Raw genomic sequence first — 8,500 nt, 5'->3', positions numbered from 1 at the left:
ATGTCCCGCGAAGAGAGACCCAGAGTCACACGACGTGAAAACAATAACCGTGGTCTCTACAATTTTCATAACATTTATAAACCGTTAACTATTGCTAAATACTACTAAAATTATAACCACCTAGATAAACAATTATATTAAATGCACGCAACAAATACCTATTAATTAGACTAACATGTTAATTGAGAATTACTTATTTTATTATTTAACTAACTCAAAATTAGTTACCTATTTATTTATTTAACATAAGTAACAATTACTTATATTCCTTATACAAATTATAAAATCATACTAAGTTACAATGAAACTAATATAGATCTTCTAACTTAGTCTACTTACTATACTTACCCCATTAACTAAGTTACTAAATACTAAACATCTAAATTTATTATTCACTAAAAATAAAATAAGAAAAAACTACTAACCTCAAAGTCTAAAACTCCAACTACGTGCCAAGTAACATTCAGTATGTTGATGTCTCCTTTGCGGACATATTTTCGGGTGGCATATTTTCGGAAGAAACTCGAACTCAAGCATTTAAAAGATCACAAAAACTTAAAAAATGATGGTTATGCACAGCAATCTCGGATGCTATTACATTATATATGCATGCGAGTATATCTCGAATGCTGAGACCACAAGCACGATGCATGTACATATCTCGGGTGGTGAGATCCCATTCTCTTTTTGCACATATCTCAAGTGCTCAATACCAGTCCTTATCCTAATACATATCCTGGATATATCCAAGATATGATTCAACGTCATCCGGTCATAGTACGGGATGTCAAACACCGAGATATACTTATTTTTAGATTAACTCCTTAGCATCTGAGATGTGTATCATGATATATTTTTGTAAATAGGTTATTTTTTATGTATTCGTAATTTATATATTTTTTTAATTTAAATAAAAAAATTTTCGTTTATGACATAAATATTTAAATTTATATTAGAAAAATAAAAAACAAATTGCAAGAATATATTATTTTCTATTAGGACAGTAGTGGGCATGGATTGGCTGCGCTGATCTTGTAGCCAATAAAACTTCTCCATGTGGATGATGCAGTAAAGAATCAAAGATTGTCAGATTTCTTCGAGAAGAGGGATTCTGTTTACTTTTCAGTCAATCAAGCTTCTCGCCTTCAACTATTATACATTTTTTCTTTTATTTTACTGAATATAATTTAGATACATTGTTAATATAAATCAGTTATATATATATATATATATATATATATATATATATATATATATAACGTTAAATTAATAGAAATATTTTTTTAATATTAATTATGTAAATTATTATTCATAAAATAAATGTAATTAAATAATTTGTAAAATATTTTATCCAATTACTATATTAAAATTAAACTGTATTTTATACAACTATATATAAGAAGAGATATTTTCAGCCATTTATGATGTAGCAGGAACTTAGAAATGAAAAGAATGAATCTCTTCCTCATGTTTAATTTTATCTATTTCCAAAGCTTTAGACAAAAGAAAAATCAAACCACTTTATTTCTAACATTTTTACTTTCGGTTGGGGCACATGAGGTGCTATCTGATCATTCAAATAGATAAGCTAAAATAAAAGAGGAAGAATTTCACCAAAAACTATACAATAAAATAAAATAAAATAAAAGGGGGAAGAATCTTGACGAGCTTATGGGTCAGGTGAATTCACTTCTCATAGGTGCAGATAAGCTGCAACACTTGAAAATAAACTCGTGAATTGAGATTCCTGAGCAATGATATTATTACAAAAGAATAAAGGTCGTTTTTAATAGGCGGTTAAATTTTATTTGTGTCTTTAATATCTAAATAATTTTATTTGTATTTTTAATGTTTATGAGTTTTAATTGAAATTTAAATATTTTTTTTAAAATTAGAATACAAATATCTCAAAACTAATGATTTATTTCGAATAATAACTTATCACAAATTAAAAATTAAAACTAATTTTTGTAATATTTATATAATTCACTTTCTTCAGTACAAAGAATCTAAATACAAATAATAGATACAATATTAAAATTAAATATTTTTAAATATGACCTAATTAAAAATAAATAGATCAAATAAAAATAATTAAAAAATATGATTTGATCTGATAATATAATTAATAATAAAATAATATTAAATTATTTTTATAAATATTAAAAATAAAAATAAAAGAATTTAAATATTAAAAATATAAATAAAATTTATCTCAAATATTAAAAAATAATAATAATACTTTACTTTCTTCTAAAATTTTCATTGCCACAAGTTGCACAGAACGGTGGTGGTGGAGTCTGACCACATGTGACAGCCGCACTAGCAACATTAATATATTAATAAAAATATTTGAATAATCTAATATAAAAGCTTTACAAAAACAAATAATTTAATTAAATGATAAAAAATATTCTTTTTAAATAAGTGTCGTTTTTCATATTTATGAATATATATTATATAAAATAATTTATTAAAAACCTTTTATATTAATAAAGTAATATAATTACTAAAGAATAATATCATTCTATATTTTTATTAATAATAATAACAAAATTTTACTAATATTTTTTTTTTATATATTAAAACGGGACAAACTATACTAATATAATTTATTCAAAACAATAAGAGATCTATAACTGCCCGTGGCCAAGTCCCAAGTTGCAATGGAAGTCACTCAAGAGTAAATGGGGCATGGCTCCCCTGACCTTGGAAAAAAGTAGCCCCTTATCTTCGAGAGAAATAATAGCATGTTTCATTTGGATTTATGTGATTTAAATATTTTTAGGATATCGCATATTTATTGGTTCATATCCCTATAGCAAGCAACATGATGCTCTTATAAAAATGTTCGAGGAAAAAAAATTTAAAAAAAAAATAGATAAAACGAAGAAATAAGAAGTTAATTAACCTTATAACTAACATATATATATATATATATAATATATTATATTATATCTATATATATATATATATATATATATATATACTTTTTAATTTAAAAGTGATTTGATTATTACTTTTTTATTTTATCAATTTTTTATTTTAAAAGAGTTTAATTCAAATTGAAATTGTATGTTAAATTCTTTATTATTTTTTAATATAACATTATTTACAATATTCTTTGAGAGCTTTGGCTTTGGAGAAATCAAAACTTGGACCTTCAAAGATCAACTTGGAATACTTGTGTGGCTAGTTTTTTAGTAATATCTAATATGTAAGATTCAAAATTTGTGTTGATGACTTTAGAGAGACGATGCAATTTAAATTACTAAGTCTTTACAATACTTATTTTCATGTGAAACTGTAGACCTTTAATGTTAAAATTTGAATATATTTATGTTTATTGTTTTGCTTGTTAATTTGTTACATTTGTAACTACTTTTAATTAGGGTGATAACAAATTTATTTATATATAATAAAGACCAATATAACTCATACTTGAATTCAACCATTTTTTTATTCAAAATGACATTTTAATTTAGCATGAGAGCTAAAATTTATATCATATATGGTGACATTTTGGAAAAACGTCACCGTCTTTTCTAACTATCCATTCCCAAGCACGTAGATAGATTTGGCAAAAATTTTGACCACATTATTAAGGATTCCATTGACTTTAATGAAGAATCTTTAGAGACCCTTCCGAATGTGTGCATGTGTTTGGTTCATACTTCATACATAGGCAAACATATAAACACAAATACATAAATATTAACGATATACATTATGTATTTATATACTAATATATATTACTGTATTTCTTTTTATTTTATGTATTTAAAAATCAAACATAAAACATGAGCATGAATATATCATTGTATCTCAAAATTTAGTAGATGCACCCACTAATCAAATACATTTATCATCATTTTGTTTGAACACAGCACAAAAGTAGTCTAGTTGAAGACTCACTGTTGTGATAAGTTTAAAGTAAGTGGGCGGTTTGAATCTCCCAAGTCAAAATGAAAATAAATAAAATTTTAAATGCTTTGATCTTTGTATTTATAAATAGAGGCATTTGTCTTTGAATGAAACACACACAACAATAATATAACAAAAGCAAATTATATTCTCTCTCTTTCTTCTTTTTATATTCCTTTCTATCTTTATATATATATATATATAATATATATATATATATATATATATATTTATGCAATTCTCTCTCTTTTTACTTTTTATACTCTTTTCTATCTTTATATATATATATATATATAAAAATCATTATTGAGCTAATTATTTTAATGCTAGAGTCTTCTATTTATACATCTTTATTTTATATTTAATATATCTTTTATTTAGTATACAACACGTTATCAGCACGAGACTCTGATCAAATTTTAAGAACTCAGGTAACAATTTTTCATTATGTCAAAACTCTCTCATCTTGAATTCAATACTCTTGATATATCTGGAAACAATTATTTATCATAGATATTAGATGCTGAAATCCATCTTGATTCAATAGATCTTGGAGATACCATTAAGACTGAAAATAATACATCCCAGAAGGATAAAGCCAAAGCCATGATTTTTCTCCGTCGTCATCTTGACGAAGGATTGAAATGAATATCTCACATTAAAAGATCCTGCAGATCTTTGGAACCTTGAAGAAAGGTATAATCATCAGAAAACGGTGATACTTCCTCAAGCCCGATATGAATGGACGCACTTGCGTTTTACAAGATTTAAATCTATAAATGATATAATTCTGCAATGTTTCGAATCATCTCACGAATGAAATTATGTGGGAAAAAGATAACTGATCATGATATGGAGAAAACTTTCTCAACCTTCCATGCCTCGAATGTGCTCCTGCAGCAGCAGTATCGAAAAAAAGGGTTTAAAAAATATTCTGAGTTAATTTCTTGCCTTCTTGTTGCTGAACGCAGCAATGAGTTGTTATTGAAAACTCATGAAGCGCGCCCAGCTGGCGCCGCCCTATTTCCTGAAGTAAATGTGGCAAATTACCCCAGAAGATTTCCTGAAGTAAATGTGGCAAATTACCCCAGAAGAGGTAAATGGCAAGGTTTTAATAACAAGAAAAATTATGGAAGGAAAAAGAATTATATTCAAAAGAGAGGATCTCATCAGAAGTAGGATAAAGAAAGAAATATCGGGCAGAATAAATCAACAGAGGATAAGTGTTTCCGTTGTGGTGGAAAGGGTCATTGGTCACGTACCTGTCGTACCCCAAGGCACCTAGTCGATATTTACCAGGCATCTTTTAAAAAAGACGACAAGGGAAAAGAGTCGAATTTCGTTTCAAATGATGCTGAAAATTCCACCACTCATTATGATGTATCTGATTTCTTTGAGGATCCTGAAGGAAATATTGGTCATTTGATCAATGATGGAATAGTTTAATGTGTAAGAATATTAAGCATTCATGTAAATAAATAATGTAAAGAACTTATTGTTAAGTTTTATCTTCTATGTATTTAAGTTTCAAATATGATGTATATAAATAATGAAATATTAATGTTTATGAACTTTGAAATCATTAAATATGTCATCTTTTAAAATAAAATTTTAGTATATGACATTATTTTTATGTGCAGTATTTTTTAGAAAAATAATTCTGATCAAGTATTCAATTTAACTGTGCATACTACTCATTTTATTATTATTTGTCTTTGAAGAAAATGGCAAGGATATATAATGAAGATGTATGCCTTGCAGATAGTGCAAGTTCGCACACTATTCTCAAAAGTGATATATATTTTACCCATCTGGTGCCAAAAGAAGAATGTGTTAATACTATTATTGGCTCAGGCAATATGATTGAAGGCTCCGAAAGAGCTATAATTTTGTTTCCCGGAGGAACAAAATTCATAATAAATAATGCACTATTGTCTGCCAAGTCTCGAAGAAACTTGTTGAGCTTTAAAGATATTCGCCGAAATGGATATCATATTGAGACTATGAATGAGGGAAATCATGAGTATTTATGTATCACAACTCATGATTCAAATAAGAAAGTTATATTAGAAAAATTATCCTCACTTTCATCTGGGTTGTATTATACCAAGATTAGTGCAATTGAATCACATGCCACTGTAAACCAGAAGTTTACTAGCCCAAATGAATTCATAACTTGGCACGACCGATTGGGTCATCCGGGAACAACCATGATGAGGAGAATTATTGAAAATTCTCATGGACATTCACTAAAAAACCAGAAGATTCTTAAAAATAGTGAATTTTGTTGTGCTGCATGTTCTCAAGGGAAGTTAATTTTAAGGCCATCATCAATAAAAATTGGATTTGAGTCCCCTGAATTCCTAGAAAGGATTCAAGGTGATATATGTGGACCTATTCATCCACCATGTGGATTTTTTAGATATTTTATGGTCCTAATAGACGCATTTTCGAGATGGTCACATGTGTGCTTATTATCTTCTCGCAACCTGGCGTTTGCGAGATTACTGGCTCAAATTATTCGATTAAAAGCACAATTTCCAGAAAATCCAATCAAAGCAATTCGTCTTGATAATGCTGGTGAATTTACTTCCCAAACTTTTGATGCTTATTGTATGGCTAGCTAATGGAATAAGTGTTGAACATCCAGTAGCTTATGTTCACACACAAAATGGGTTAGCAGAATCACTTATTAAGCGCCTCCAATTAATTGCTAGACCCTTACTTATGAGAACAAATCTCCCAACCTCGGTTTGGGGGCATGTTATTTTACATGTCGCAGCACTTATTCGTTTGAGGCTAACGAGTTATCATCAATTCTCTCCTATGTAATTAGCTTTTGGCCAGCAGCCAAATGTTTCCCATTTAAGAATATTTGGGTGTGCGATATATGTTCCCATTGCACCACCTAATCGCACCAAAATGGGACCCCAAAGAAAATTGGGGATATATATTGGATATGATTCTCCCTCTATAGTGAGGTATCTTGAGATACAAATTGGAGATGTATTTAAAGCCCGGTTTGTGGATTGTCATTTTGATGAATCAAAATTTCCAACATTAGGGGGAGAGAATAAGCTTCCTGAAAAGGAGCTTAACTGGAATGCATCATCATTGATGCATTTAGATCCTCGATCAGGGCAATGTGAACTGGAAGTTCAAAAGATTATACATTTGCAAAGAATAGCAAATGATTTGCCTGATGCATTTTCTGATACAAAGAGGATAACTAAACCTTATATACCAATGGAAATGTCCCAATTCGAATTGATGTCCCAGTAGGACAAGTAGCCACTGAAGCAAATTCACGCCAGAAGCGTGGCAGGCCTGTCGGTTCCAAAGACAAAAATCCTCGAAAGAGAAAAGAGGTAAATAATATTCCTGTTGAAAAAGACATAGTAGAGACACCTGCAGTTGTCCAAAATTTTGATATAACGCCAGAAGACGTTCAGGTACCTGAAAATTGTGAAAATGACGAGATCTCGATAAATTATGTCTTTACAAGAGAGAAATGGGACCGAAATAAGACAATTGTCAATGAAATATTTGCATATAATGTGGCATTAGATATCATGCATGAAAGTAAGGATCTTGAGCCAAGATCAGTCGAAGAATGTCGACAAAGGAATGATTGGCCAAAATGGAAAGAAGCCATGAAGGCTGAGTTAAACTCACTTGCTAAACGTGAAGTCTTTGGACCTGTAGTCCGTACACCAGAAGATGTAAAACCTGTTGGATATAGGTGGGTATTTGTGAGAAAACGAAATGAGAAAAATGAAGTTGTGCGCTACAAAGCCCGTCTTGTGGCACAAGGTTTTTCACAAAGGTCCGGTATAAATTATGAAGAAACGTATTCCCCTGTAGTGGATGCGATAACATTGCGTTATTTGGTCAGTTTATCTGCATATCATAAACATCATATGCATTTAATGGATGTGGTAACAGCCTACTTATACGGCTCATTAGATCGAGATATCTATATGAAAGTCCCTGAAGGACTAAAGATATCTAAACCATCTAGTGAATATTCGCAAGGGTCATACTCAGTCAAATTGCAAAGATCTTTATATGGTCTGAAACAATCTGGACGAATGTGGTATAATCGTCTTACTGAGTATTTGGCCAAAAACGGATTCAAGAATGATGATATCTGCCCATGTGTTTTCATAAAGAAATCTGCATCTGGATTCATTATAATTGCTGTGTACGTTGATGATTTAAATATTATTGGGACTCCTGAAGAGATTCCAACAATTATAAAAACTCTAAAAGAAGAGTTTGAGATGAAAGATCTTGGAAAGACTAAGTTTTGTCTCGGCCTACAGATTGAGCATATAAAAGGTGGGATCTTTATTCATCAAACAACATACACAGAAAAGATCTTGAAAAGATTTTATATGGATAAGTCACATCCATTAAGTACCCCAATAATCGTAAGATCTTTGGATGTGAAAAAGGATCAATTTCGTCCTAAAGAAGAAAATGAAGATATCCTTGGTCCTGAAGTACCATATCTTAGTGCCATTGGAGCACTAATGTATCTTGCTAATAATACGCGACCTGACATATCATTTGC

This window comes from Arachis stenosperma, chromosome 1 (assembly GCF_014773155.1).
Source record: "Arachis stenosperma cultivar V10309 chromosome 1, arast.V10309.gnm1.PFL2, whole genome shotgun sequence".
Taxonomy (NCBI): domain Eukaryota; kingdom Viridiplantae; phylum Streptophyta; class Magnoliopsida; order Fabales; family Fabaceae; genus Arachis; species Arachis stenosperma.
This window is presented reverse-complemented; position numbering follows the sequence as displayed.